Below are 14775 nucleotides of genomic sequence, written 5' to 3'. Positions count from 1 at the left end.
CCAAGAAACAACCTCACTCTGAGCAGAGACCGGAGAGGTAGTTCAGGACCACGGAGAGCACCGTAGAGACTTCCCCACCATTTTGACCTTGCTAATTCGAAGGTGCACCACTTGGGCCATGACCTGAGGAGAAGGGCAGGTCTGTGGCGGTTTGGGAACCACCTGGTTAGAAGAAGAGGTAGGAGAGTCTGGGGACCTGACTGAAGTCCAGGCTACCAACTGTCACCTCTCCAGCTGGGTGAAGGCTGCAGTCACTGGACCCAAGAGGAGCCTGGTGAGCAACCCCTAGGCATGGGAGCCCAGGAACCCTGCTGGCCACGAGGAAAACAGCAGGATGATTGAGACAAGTGGTTTAGAGTCAGAAATCCCTTTGAGAATCTGCTAAAGAATAAATTTAGAAACATAGCATGATAAATAAGTAAGTCATATAGCATGTCAGAAGGTGATATATGCTGTGGGAAAAACAACCCTCCTTCCCCAATAAAAAAAAAAAAAAAAAAAAAAACAGACCCAAGTGAACCGAATATTTTGGTATAATTTAGGAGGTTTTTTTTTTTTTCTTTCTGGCATTCTAAAATCATCTCTTTATTATTGATTTATTTATTTTTATTGAAGGGTAACTGATTTACAATATTATATTAGTTGCAGGTGTACAGTATAGTGATTCAATGTTTTTGTAGATTACACCCCATTTAAAGTTATTATGAAATATTGGCTACATTCCCTATGCTGTCTAATATATCCTTGTAGCTTATTTATTTTATACATAATAGTTTGTAACTCTTAATCCCCTACCCTTATCTTGTCCCTTCCTCCTTCCCTCTCTCCACGGGTAACCACTAGTTTATTCTCTGTATCTGTGAATTTTAGCATGCCCGAGCCCTCCATGGACACAGTTAAGAACCAGTCCCCCTCCAGGGTATAACCCACTCTGCATGAGTGTAAGGGAGGGGGAGGGAGGATAGGGGGCGAGAGAAGCTGGCTGAGTCTGCCTGGATCCCCAGGAAGGTACTGGGGGCCCCAAGCTCCCTGACCGGCTGCTAGGGGCAACCCCAGCCTCCTGGATCCTGACTTACTCGCAGTCCCATCTCTCCATCATCATATGTATGGATGGAGCCTCTATGTTGGATCAGTCACTGTTCTAGGTGTTTAGAAGAGATCAGAGAAAGTAAAGCCAACGTCCACAGGGAGCTTATACTCTAGCGGATGAATACAGATTGTCAATAATCAAATAACTTAAAATTATATAGTATATTCAAAGTGGTAAGTGCTATGGAAAGAAAGGAAGAAACCTGGTAGGTTAAGAGGGATCGGGAGCGCCCAGGATGGGCTGGGTGGGGGAGGGGCAGTTGCCATTTTAAATACGGAGGAAAGAGTGGGTCTCACTGTGAAAGTTACCCCTGAGCAAAGACTTGAAGAGGGTGAGGGTCGCGGCCGTGCAGACACATAGGGGAAGAGGTCCAGACCAAGGAAACAGCCACTGCAGAAGCTGCGAGAAGGGCACTGTGCCTGGTGTATTGGAGAGATGGCAAGGACCAGTCAGGAGTAGGGCAGAGAGGCAGCAGGAGACCAGATCGTGGCGGGGGTGGGGGGCTCACCAGGCTGGTAGCCAGAGCAGTGGAGGAAACAGGTCCGATTCTGGATAGATTCTGAAGGTAGAACCGACAGGATTTGCCGAAGGATCCAATGTGGGATGGAAGAGAGAGAGAGAGAGGACTCAAGGATGACGCTGAAATTTTGACCTGAGCACCTGGAAAGATGGAGTTCCCATCCACTGAGATGAGGAAGCTGTGGAGGGGGCAGTTTGGGGGACAGAACGAGAGCTCAGTTTCAGCTGTGTTCTTTTCGAGACGTTCATTGAGCATCTCGGTGGAGACACTGAGGAGGCATTTGAAATATGAGCTGGATTTCACATCCCGGAGCGGCTCGAATGACTGCCTGAGCCCAAGCGCCCATCAGAGCTGGTTCCGTCACGCGTCTCCCATCACTGCTTGCATGTCCCCAGGGATGGGTCCTCGCTGTCTGCTGGGGCAGCCCCTGTATGTCTGAACAGTCCTGACTGAGAGAAGCTCTTCCTGCACTGAGCAGACTTCTGTACCAGGGGTCTAAGGGCCGCAGAACGAAACGCAGATGAGAGACACTGGGTCGCCTCTGGTGTAAGAGAGAGTGAGAGGTAGAGGAGATATATGGGCTCCTGACACCTTCCCGGGGTCTGGCTGCAATCCTTTATGAGACTGGGTTTCCCCAAGACGCCTGGAGCTCCCCCACAAACGTTCCCTTTCTCTAAAGCTGGCTCCAGCGGGCTCTGCTCCTGCCACCTAGACCCCTGCCCAGCCAAGCCAAGGACTGGCAGAGGGGCTGAGAGGGTTAGGTGAGAGAATGTGTTGAGTGCTTGTCCCTGTGCCTGGTGAGGAGAAGGTGCTAGATACAACGAGATCATCACCCGTGACAGAATAATCACCTGTGCTCCGGAAGCATCCAGAAAGGCAGTGGTCAGGAGCCTTGAGCTAAGTCCTAAGAGGTGGGTAGGAGTCAACCAGACGAAGGGAGGGAGGAAGGGGCTCCCTGTCCTCGGGACAGCTCTTCTCCATGCTGAGCAGCCCAGCGCCTGCCACGCACCCTCCTCCATGGCTACTGTGGTCCGGTCCCTTACTGGCCGTGGCCAGCACAGAGCTGTGAGAGAGAACGTGGCACTGCGTAAAGAAAGGTCACAGACTAGAGCCAGATATTCAAATTCAGACCCCTTGCTTCCTAGCTGTGTGACCTTAGACAGCGTAACCCTTCTGTGCTTAGTTTCTACTGCAGACAAGGGGATAGTAAGAGGACCCACGTTGTAGATTTTTGTGACAACAAAGTGGGATCATGCCTGGGAAGAGTCTAGACATGGTGAGCGCTCAAGAAACGCGAGCCTCTGTCGTCACAGGTGGAGCCTGACATTGTACTGGCCTCCGCCTCCACTCTGTCCAGCCAACCCTGGTCTGTCACGCTTCACAAGGCTTGCTCCAGCGCGTGAGCTCAGGAGACCCCGTTTTACAAAGAACGAAACGAGGGTGGCTCTGAGTTGGCCGCGTGACATTTCTCAGACCCTACAGCTGGTTCAGGGCAAACTCAGCCCAGGGTCCGACTCAGGAGAGAGGCAGTTACCGAGGGACCCAAGTGAAGGTGGGGTGGGAACTCAGGGCTGCAGCAGGAAGCAGAGGAGACAGGCAGGGCTGAGGGGAGAGAGAGGTAGTTTCCATCAGGAAGACGGAGAGGAAACCCAGCAGTCTCCCGAGGGTCAGGGGAAGGTCTGACCCCAGACATCTGGCCGTTCCATTAGGTCCCCACAGACCCCTCTTGCTTCGACTCTGGGTCCTGGGCTGCAGCAGAAAAGTCATCTGCTGAGTCACCCAGCAGCTGGGACAGCCCCAGAGCTTCCTCAGGCTTCCTGCAGAGCTGGGCTGCCTGAGTCAGCTCACCCTATTCAGTTCCGTTCCCCTGCCCGACGTCACCTCTGAGCCTCGGCCTCTGCTCCGGCCTGGCCACTAGGTGATTGTGTATCCTTGGGCAGGTTGCTTTACCTCTTAGACCTACAAACTGTCCAGTGGGAGTTCCCATCACCAGAATGCAGCCCCCAGGAAGCCAGGGACTTCGATGGCCTGTTCGCTCTGTATCCCAGGACCTACAATGCAGTCAGGTAGATGGTGCTTAGAGAGTATCTGTCAAGTAAGTAAATGACTGTATGAATGAAAGCCCAGCTTTGGTCTGACAGCAGTAGTGGAAACCAGATAATAGGCTGCAAAGTTCAACTTGGTCCCATCTCCAGATCTGTGCACACACTGGAAACTGGACCCCTCCTTCAGGATGCTTCCAGGCCTCAGACTCCTTATAACTGAACCCATTCATTGCCTGCCCCCCGACCCCGATGTCTGCTTAACATCCTCGCCCCTGACCACCGCCTAGGAGCCCCCTCAGAATCATCACCCTCATCTCCTGTCCATCACCTGCTCCCTCTACATACCTAATAATCTCAGCTCCACCCACTGTCTCCATCTGAACTTCATCACCTTAGCTGGACCACGCCCTCTCCCTCCTACCTTCCAGAGTCACCTCCCAGCTGGCCTTTCTCCAGTCACACCTTGCCACCACACACACCATTCCATCCTCCCCCCTGCAGCCACTTGGGTCCTTCTCCTCCCCGCCCCTCTCCTCTTACTGTACGACACTCCCCTTACGACTCAGGAAACGCCATGCTCTCTCCACACCTCTGTGCCTTTGCTCATTCCATTCTTTTGGCCTGGAATGTGAAAAGGCCTCCCTTGTCCGCATGATACACAATCATCCCTCACATCCCTCAATGTCCAGGGAAACCCATCCTGACCACCCAGAGTTGTGCAACTTTTGTGAATACATCTATTATATTACTTTTCTCATGTTGTATCTTAGGTATTGGATGTCTCTCTCCCCTGTGACATATTTCTATAATAGGCTCATGGTTTATTTAGGTTGAACATGAATACAAATGTGAATATTTAAATATAAGCAGTATCCAGCTCAAGTAGGTGTTCATAAATATGTAAATAATGGAGGTATTGTTAGATAGCAAGGATGGGAAGGCAAATGGAAAAATGAAAGAAAGAGTGATTGGATAGATGAATGGATGGAAGTAAGGAAAAAGGAAAGATGGATGGATGGATATGTTGAAGGAACAAGGATGGAAGGAAGGAAGGACAGCTCAATGGAAGGAAAGAAGGATAGATATTGAATAGCAGGATGTAATGATAAAGGATGGATGAATAAATGGATGGATAGATGGGTGGCTGCATAGAGAGAAAGGCAAGAAGGCAAGATGGAAAGATAGAAGGAAGGAAGGAAGAGAGAAAAGATGACTGAATAAAAGAATAGTTGGATGGAATGGATGGATGGTTGGTTGCGTGGCTGAATGGAAGGATGAAAGATGGAGAGAAGATAGGAGGAAGAGTGGAAGGATGGTTGAGTGAAGGCATGAAAGCTCAGACGTGATTCGTGGATAGATGTGAGTTTTTATGCCGCTGGAGCTGGTCGGCTTTCTCACGAGGCCGTCGGGGGTTGCCAGGTAGTCCCTGTAGCCGGCCCCAGCTGCCTGACCTGGCACATTTATACTGCACGTTTTCACCTTAGACAATAAACTCATCATCCATTTGTGGTTACCAAGAAAAACTAGAATTCTAGAGATCATTTAGTTCAATAGACTCAAGTGCGTATCAGACGAACCGGAGCTCAGAGGCTTAAGCAGCCTGCCTAGGTCATAGCCGTCTCCTGAACTCAGCTACCTACCTTGAACTCAGCACTTCTAACTCCCTCCAGGGCTCTGCACGCTACTCTTTGACTTGCCCTTCTCCCCGGAGGCTCATTCTGGGCAGTGCCTGCCTGTCCACCAACCTGGGGAGAGTTTTTTTTTCATGGAACAGATGCGAAAAAGAAACGACCTCACCCAGGGTTGAGGCCGGGGAGACCTGAGCGCGGCAGCTGCCTTTTCACACCCAGCGTAAGCCTGGGCACGTTCCCGAGCAGGACGAGGGAATCTGGGCCAGGGCCGGCTTCCGGGCACCCTGCCAGGGCCATGACACAGAAGAGGTTTGTGCAGCATGGGAGAGCGCTCTGGGTGCCTGGGAACCCCCGGGGGAGGTGAGCCGGGAGCTCAGGGTGCCCCTCATGGATCCCAGAACAGGGCCTGGCCGTGGAGGCATCTGGCCCCTCTGCACTGTCCTCCCTGCCTTCTGTGGTCAAGGTCCAAAGACTGAACCTCTCTACCTGCGCCCCCAGCCCTGTCCCCTCCGTAGCACTGACTCCTCTCATTCTTAGCTCTTCATCCACGGACTTTATTAATGAAGCTTCCAGAAGATGCTTGGCCACTTGTGGTACCCACACACTGTCCTGCATCCCTGCATCCCAGTGAGGCCGGCAATGACCCAGGAGAGCCGTGCCTGGGGTGCCATCGGCCCCTCTTTCCAGTTTCCTTCCACACGTAGCCGCACTCTGGGACACCTGGTGGTCACCTCCTCTGGCTCTCCCTCCTTTACCGCTCATGGAGACTTCTAGCAGCCCCCTTGCGGGGAGGGACTTAGGGTTTCTACTACACAGCTTTAGACCCAGAACCCGGGGGTCAAGAGGGTCAAGAGAGGTCACACGATTCAGTTACCGAGGGGCACAGATTCTGGAAGGTACCCTTAAGGCGAGGTGAGAACTTCACTTCTTCAGCACCTCTGTCTAACTTTGTAAGTTCTGCTGCCTGTTCGTTTTCTTTAAGGCAGCCCGAGGACAAAGCATGTATTTTTGAAATGGTAACATTTTATTTTCTTTTTCTCCCTTTCTTCCTGGAAAACAATTCAGGGCTTTCTTTTCATGATTCATGACCATAGTGACTGAAAAAAGTCTGCTTTGGAAAGTTGGGGGAGAGTCCAAGTTTCCTAAGGAGGCCGGCCTGGCCTCGGGGTGTGGGCCATCTCGCTTTCTTTGGTGCAGACGTGGTTGGCGGACCCCTGCCAGCCAGCCTCAGACTCGGCTCTTTGTAGGCCTCCCGCCTGCTGCGGTTTTAAATGTGGTTTCTTTTCAGAGTTAAGAATCTGTGGTTTTTAATTGCACCCCAGGATACCACCCTGCTCTGTTCCCACCGCTGCTCTCTTCCTCCAGGCGAATGCAAGGCCTCAAGGTAAGTTTTGAGGCTCTGTCACGCTGATTATTCATGAAAACACATAGAGATCTGTATTTACTCAACCAGAGACAAGTCCTAGAAGCCTCTACAAAGAACTAGATATATAAAGCCTAGTTTTAAAAATATGCAAATTAATATTTGAATTGTAGAAATATGTAGCAAAATTGCAATAATACTGTAATTGGGGATTTTATTACTGCACGTCTTTAAGGGTCCAGCCTCTTCATGGGCTTCCTTGCCTCTACCCTTGCCCCTTACAGTAATTTTCAGCATCTCGCCAAGAGAGAAACGTAAGGCGCACACATTTAAGACAGGGGTCAGAAAACTTTCTTGTAAAGGGCCAGAGAGTAACTATTGTAAACTCTGTGGGTCATACAGTCTCCAAGGCAGCAACGCAACTCCGAACAAAGCAGCCGTAGACAATAGCAAACAAATGTGTTCCGATAAAACTTTATTGACAAAAACAGGCCGAGGGCCTGATTGGACCCTTGGGTTGTATTTCGCCAGTCCCTCTTTAGAAAAAGGACAGGCATAAATGGCCGGTATGGCAAGTATTCAGGAGGATTAGGGAAAGCACGTGATGGGGCTCTGTGTGGAGAAGACTTGGAGAGTTAGACAACCCCCCCTTTAAAATATTGTGGGATAAGGGAGGGACTCAGTGGTCCCAGAGGCAGGCTGTAATGGGGGGGGGGCTGGAGTTACAGGGGGTTTATTTTCATTCACGACAAGACATAAGCAACCCAAGACACCCATAAACAGAGGAGGGGTGAGCTCCTCGTCATTGGAGGCGGGCAAGCAGAGGTTGGGGCATGGGGGGTTGGGCTGGGCGCTCTTTACACCCCCGCTCTTAGAGTGTAAGCTCCTCTGCTTCTGCCCCAAACTCCCCGTGCCCTCTGTGCTTGGCACAAAGCAGAAACCAAAGTATCCACAAAGATGGACGACCTTGCATGTCCCGGTCCTGCTGGCTCCCATCCCCCTCCCTCTCTTGACTCCAGTCCTGCGGACCTCTGGGCTGATTCCTGAGCCCCTGGACACACTCCCACCACAGTGTCTCTGCCTTAGCTGATCTGTCTCCTAGAATCTTGTCCCTAGACATCCCCACGGCCAACTCTCAGAAGTCACCTGCCTCCCAGCACACCCTAGCCCTCCACCCTGCAGTATAGCTTTTCCTCTCTAGCATTTACCTCTACTTAATATGCCATTTAGTTTACCTGTTTATTTGGTTGACGGGCTGTCTTCCCCAACTAGGATGTCAGCTCCATGGGGCAGGGACTTTGGTCTCCGGGTCACTACTGTGTCTCCAGTGGTTGTACTATGCTTGACTCATGGTAGGTGCACAATAGTTACTAAAGATGGCAGATTGTATTTTTCCAAAGATGGCTACAACCACACTTCCCCCCCAACTTGCTTTTTTTTTTAAACATCTTTATTGGAGTATAATTGCTTTACAACGGTGTGAGAGTTTCTGCCGTATAACAAAGTGAATCAGCTATACGCATACATATATCCCCATATCTCTTCCCTCTTGTGTCTCCCTCCCACCCTCCCTATCCCACCCATCTAGGTGGACACAAAGCACAGAGCTGATCTCCCTGTGCAACTTGCTTTTCTTATAGCACGAGGCTGACACTCCCCCCTTTGAGTAGTGGGGCCAGCGCTCCATCCCCTCGAAGTTTGGCAGGCCTGTGACTAGGTTGGGAATGATATTCTGAGACTGGATGACTTCTGAGACTGGGTCAGGAAAGGTGACAAAGCTCTGTCCAGTTCAATGGGGATGTTTGCCCTTGGAACCCGGACGCCATGGTGTAAGGAAGCCCAAGTCACATAAAGGCCATGAGCAGAGGCTCCAGCTGACAGCCCTGGCTGAGGTCCCAGGTGATAACCGGCCTCAACCATCAGACACACATGTGAGGAAGTCTTCAAAATGACTCCAGCCCCAGCCCCAGACACCGTAACTGCATCAGAGGCTCCAAGTGAGAGCCAGTCAACCCCCAGGAATGTAGGCAGTGTACAGTGAAGTGATTCAGATATATATATATATATATCTTCTTTTCCAGTTTCCTTTCCATTATAGGTTATTACAAAATACTAAGTATAGTCCCCTGTGCTATACAGTCGGCTCTGACTGCCCCTGCCTCCACCCCTACCTCACATTCTGTGGCCCCAGGCCCAGTCCTTCTCATTAACTGACCATCTGTTGCTCACTGTGGTAAGTGCCACCGCCCCCGCCCCCCCCCCCCCGCGTCCCCGACCTCCTGAGTCTTCGTGCTCATCCTCAGTGCTCAGGGAGCCACCCCAGGGCCACTCGCCAGCTCCCTTCTTGGGCTTGCAAATCCGAATAAGCTCTTGCTCTCTGTCTTGGCAGAGCCTCTCTTTCTTCTGGTTTACCCCAAATGAACAGAAAAAGGGTCCAGGAAAGGAGGAATGTTGAAAACTGGCCTTTGAGTCAGGATCAAATGGCTCAAGCATTGGCTGCTAGAAGCAACATGGACCTCCAGAGGGTTTGGGGGACACATCTCTGCTCCTTACTAGCTGTGTGAACTTGGGTGATTTCCTTTACCTCTTTGAGCCTCAGTTTTGTCATTTCTGAAATGGGCACAGTAGTACCAGTCCTGAGGCATCAGACATGCCTGCCTGGCTCTGGGGCTGAACCAAGATACTTCTCTGAGGTCACTTTGAAGTTGGTCTCTGCCTTCTCCGGGTCCAATGGCCCCTTCCCCCGTGGACAGAAGTCCCATGGTGGTGATGTGTGTACAGGTCTGTTTGCCCTTCACGTGTGGGCACCTGGAGGGCTGGGACCCTCCACCATGTCCTCTGTTAGGGGCCCCGTGCTCAGCACAGGGCCACACGCAGAGAAACCAGCCTGAGTCAGAGGAGTGAATATGGACTGATTTGTGAGCTCACAGCTCCAGCTGGGGCTGAGAACCCAGGGAAAAATGTCCCAAGCAACACCTTGGGGTGAATCAGCAGGCAGGGGCAGGCCAAGGAAGACTGCTCTCAGCTCACCTGGCCTTCGGAGAATTCCTAGACAGTAACCCAGGGACCAGCCCAGCCCAGCCCAGCCCAGCCCACTGTAGGCGGTGCTGACTCAGGGGGTGACTGACTCTTCCTTTCCCAGAATCCAGGGCCCCTGAAGTCAGCTCAACTGAAGAAATCTCTAGAACCCACAGGCCTGATCTCTTTTGCTCTCCCCGTCAGTTTCATCCTGTAATCTTTGTCATTCTCATTGTCATCATCCCACTACAATGTATTTGTTTTATTTGGTAAATGTAATGTTTGATAAATGTTGTATTTGATTTAAGTAATGATTATGATATACCAGGCACTATTCTCCGTGTTCAAAAATTGTGAATTCATTTACTACATCAACTCTAGAAGATGGGTACTATTCATTAACCCGAGGCCCAGAGAAGTTGAGTAACTTGCTGGATATCACATGGCTAATGGATGTCAAAGCAGGGCTCTCTGCTTCCTTCTGAGAGGCAGCAGCTGAGAACAGGGCACAGAATGGTTCTAAGCCCATCTCCAGACACAATATTATCCTGTAAGCTCCTCCACATGCCACGTGGGGCCTCCTGAACTTCGGTTTCTTCATCCGTAAGTGGGGACAGTAATGGCCATTTCTGCGGGGGCACAGGGCTGGGTACAGGGGCTCCATACCCTCTCCTTTCCATCCACCATCTGGCCAAGGCTGGCTCAGAAGTTCTTGCCGATGCGATTCTGCTGGAACAAGCTGCTGGGACGGAAGGAGGTAAGAGCAGGGCCAGGAAGGACCCCTTAGACTCCATGGCTGGCTGCACTGGGGGGAGGCCCCAGAGTGTTCCATCCCCAAGTGGGGACCTGTGCCCTTGACCTTGCTCTGCCAGGCCGAGAGCCTGGGCTGGCTCTGTATAGCACTGGGCCAGGCTCGCAGCAGCCCCAGGGCCTGGCCCTGAGCTGTGGGCTGTCTGCCAGGGTAGGGTGACCCTGAGGTCAGGATGCCTCCCCAGGACAGCCCGCCCCCCCCTATGAGGAAATCCACTCTGTTCCCCCAAAGAATTCCCTGCATGAGCGTCCTGACAGCCAAGGTACACGGGGCCTTTGTGAAGCACAGGGTGTGGGCAGGAGGGGCGGGCAGGGCTTGGGCCAGCAGGAGCCCCGGACTTGGTGGAAAGCCATTAGGCACCTGCCCGGGAGTTGTGGGTATTTCCCCCCAAATCAGCTTCAAGCCCCCAAAGCTCCCACCCCAGCCCTCCTGAGTTCCCTGTGCGAGGTGAGACCGAGCAAGGTCCTAGGGGTGAGGAGAGACGGAGCCCAGAGCACGGCTCGCCCTTCCCCTGCATCAAGGGAGCTGAGGCAGGTGGCACGGGCTGAAGGTCACGCAGGCTCTTTGGCCACTGGCCACCTTGGGCTGGGTCTGTCACCGGAGGCCTCTCATGCACCAAAGGCCTCAAAGTAGCCCTTTGACACTCTCTCTGAAGGAGGTGACAGCCTTGGGCATGACTCAGATGTCTGCGGGGTGAAAGGAAGTTCATTTTATAGCCACCAGGGAGGATACCATCCCTGGATGCACCTCCCACGCGTGGCAGTAGCATTTTATTAACTGCCAGCTTTAAAAGTAACACTGTGATTCTTATAACCCTATCTTGACATGTCTTGGTTTGGTAATGACCGTGCTTTGGGTTGTCGTGCAGCGCCTGGCCCCGGGAACTGCAGGGCGAGTGGGCGGCCCTCCCCACCCCCATCCCCCAGGGATGGCGGGACGATGACGAGGCTTTGGGACTGAGCCAAGTGCTGATGACCAGCATGTGAGGGGCAGGTGGACGCCTCCCAAATCAGCTCCGTGCCGAGGACAGGACCTGGGAGCCGGGCCCGTCTCGCCAGCCCCTCCTCTGTGACCTCGGGCCATCAAGACTCGCGAGGGGCTGAGCTGAGTGACCTCTCTGATGCCCTCCAGCCCTGCCCGTGCGTGGCGAGGACACCCCGGCTCAGTCCCGGGGAAGCCCCTCACTCCAGGGAATCTCCCCCGAGCCAGCTGGGGCTCGAGAAGCCTCAGGAAGGAAAGACAGGCTCTTTGAGTTGTCATAGCAGAGTGGGCCTCCAGGCACCTCCTGTTTACCGAGGCTGAGTAAATAGAGCCAGGCCCTAGCAACGGGCACAAAGGGGCCTTTGTGCACCCACCCAGCCCGCGGCTCCTTCTCCGGCTCAGCCCCAGCTGGGAGCGCTGGGAGAGGCAGGGCCGGGCCACCAGGCAGGTGACGCAGGGGTGGGTACAAGACCAGCTGTGCGAGGGCTGGGTGTCGGGTAGCCAGGCCTTTGAGGGTCCCCTCCTCCACAGGCAGGAAACTCCACCCGATTCTTTCTATTCTTTCTATCACGCTTGTCAGTCAGAGATGCAGCAGGGTGAGCCTTGGACCAAGGAAGCGCAGGGGGGTGGGGGGGTGGGGATCGATGTCACTCTTGGCCGTAAAACCTTTAGCACGTTATGAAGCAGGTTTGGGCCTCCGTTTCCTCATTTGTAACAAGGGGCTGCACACCATGTGCCTCGCGCGGCCGCCTGGGCATCAAATGAGATGAAGGTCTGTGGACGTTCATGCTATAAACCCTACCCCTGGGTAGACAGAGCACAGGCAGTTGTCATTTCAGGCTGGGTATTGAGAGTCGATGATACACGGCTTGTGCCCCCGCTGAGAGCTAGAGGCCCCCAGGCCGCCTTTGGAAGGCGAGGAGCCCCTCCTCTGGGAGCCTGCTCTGTACCAGGCCCTGGGGGAAATCCCCTCTCCCCACTGGCCCTCAATGTCTAAACAGGGGCTAAGGCAGATCATGACAAATGGCTGACTTGTGTAGTGTGTGAAGCGCTACTACAAATCCGTACGAAGATGAATGGCTAGGCTGAAAAATGAGGCAAAAACACGAGAAAGTCGTTCATAAAAGAATGGCTGATAAACACTTGGGGGAAAAAACAACCTCACCAGAAACAAAAATGAAAATAAAAGCAACAATGAGATTTTCTTCTTTTCCTCCTATTAGATTATCAAAAGATTAGAAATATTCCTCCTAGTATTGTCAGAAACGTGGGGAGGGGACTTCCCTGGTGGCGCAGTGGTTAAAATCTGCCTGCCAATGCAGGGGACACAGGTTCGAGCCCTGATCTGGGGAGATCCCACACGCCGCGGAGCGACTAAGCCCGTGCGCCACAACTACTGAGCCTGCGCTCTACAGCCCGAGAGCCACAACTACTGAAGCCCGCATGCCTAGAGCCCGTGCTCCGCAACAAGAGAGGCCACCGCAATGAGAAGCTCGCGCACCGCAACGAAGAGTAACCCCTGCTCGCCCCAACTAGAGAAAGCCTGCGTGCAGCAATGAAGACCCAACACGGCCAAAAATAAATGAATAAATAAATAAATAAATTTATTTTTAGAAAAAGGAAATGTGGGGAAATGGGAGCCTCCATGGACTAACGCTCTGCTACTTGCTAACTCTTGACCACCGACATAAACTTCTCTGTTTGTCACTTTCCTCATCTGTAAAATGGGTAATGAAAGTACACACATTGCAGGGTTGAGGGAAGGATTACATGAATTTTTCGGTATAACGTGCTTACAGCAGTGCCAGGCAAGGAAAAAGTGCCGAATATATGGTAGTTATTATTTATTAATATTATTATTCAAAATATAAATTGGTACAATCTTTCTAAAGGCCAATTTGGAAACATGTGTTCCAGTTTTAAATTGCCCACCAGTTCCAGATCTAAGGAAATAATCAGACAAGTGGGCAAAGAGCAATTAAAAGGATAAGCATCAGAGCATTGTTTGTAAAAACAAAAAATTGGAAAGAATCTGAATGACCATTAATAGGGAACAGAATAATTAGATTATAATCCATCTATCCAATGGAATATCGCCCAGCCATTAGATAAGATAGGGTGGAGATACTTGTATTGTTATGGAAAGTTCTACCCGTCACACTGAGGGATGAAAAAGCAGATCATGTGACAGGGAATTCAGAGAGATCCCATTTATGTGAAATTGTAAACATAGATTTATAGGTTTTGTATTGTGTGTGAGGAGATTCACCAGAATGCTAGCAGTGGTTTTCTCTTCAGGTAGCTTTTATTTTCTTCTTTACATTTTTCTGTATTATTTAAACTAAAACACAAACAAACATGTATAAAGTTGTTTTAAAAAAGTCTTCCCAAAGCTATTTTCTGTTGTTTCAAGTTCAAATGCAGTATGTGCCGAATGGAATCATCCAGGCCTCCCTTTCAGCGTCTGGAAATGAACCAGGGCACGGAGTGACTCAAATCGGGAAAGATGTGGGCCGTCCTGATGGTGGGGGGGGGGGGTCAGGAAGGCTCCATGGAGAGCAGCACAGAGGCAGGGAGGGCCCGGGATCAGGGCAGGAGGGACCCCGCAAGGTCAGAACCTGGAGGAGTCCAGGGGTGCGAAGGATGGGGTGGAGGGGGTCAGTTAGAAAAGTAGGTTGAGGTCAGATCACAGGGACTAGAGGGCCAGGTGCAGGGTGTGGATTTCATTTGGAATGTTGGGACAAGGCGCAGGCCCTGACCCCGTGCCTCTGTCCCTTTTTGGTTGCTCACATCTGGGCCTCACTGCTCCCGGCAGGAAAGCCTTGGGAAGGAGGGGACAGGCCCGAGGAGGCCGGACGCTCACACACAAGCAAGTCGTGCCTACTTGAGGCCTGCTGGGGCTGCAGCCATGACTGTGTCTCTCCCAGTCCAGTAGGGCCTGCCGTGACCCGCAGTGAGAGCTGGGCCCCACGCGCCTGCTGGGACATGGTGAGCCTGGGGAAAGGGCTGGATGCCCTGTGGTCGGCAGGCTCTCCCACCCAAGTCCAGAGCCACCCCAGGGCAGCCTGATTAGGAACCACAGGGCTTTTGCCTGGCAGCATTGTACAATTACAGGAGATGCCGTGCTTCATTCTCTGTGCTCCAGCCACGCCCCTGGATGTCTTGAGATGTGCTATTGACATCTGGGGGCTCAGATAATTCTATGTGGGGACCTACCCTGTCCATTGTGGGACGTTTAGCAGCACCCTCGACCTCTACCCACTAGATGCCAGTGGTGCCCCTGACAGTGGTAACAGCCCCAAATGTCTCCAGACGT

Source organism: Kogia breviceps, chromosome 3 (assembly GCF_026419965.1).
Source record: "Kogia breviceps isolate mKogBre1 chromosome 3, mKogBre1 haplotype 1, whole genome shotgun sequence".
NCBI classification, from domain to species: Eukaryota; Metazoa; Chordata; class Mammalia; order Artiodactyla; family Physeteridae; genus Kogia; species Kogia breviceps.
The sequence above is the reverse complement of the archived record's forward strand: the minus strand, read 5'-3'. Positions refer to the sequence as shown.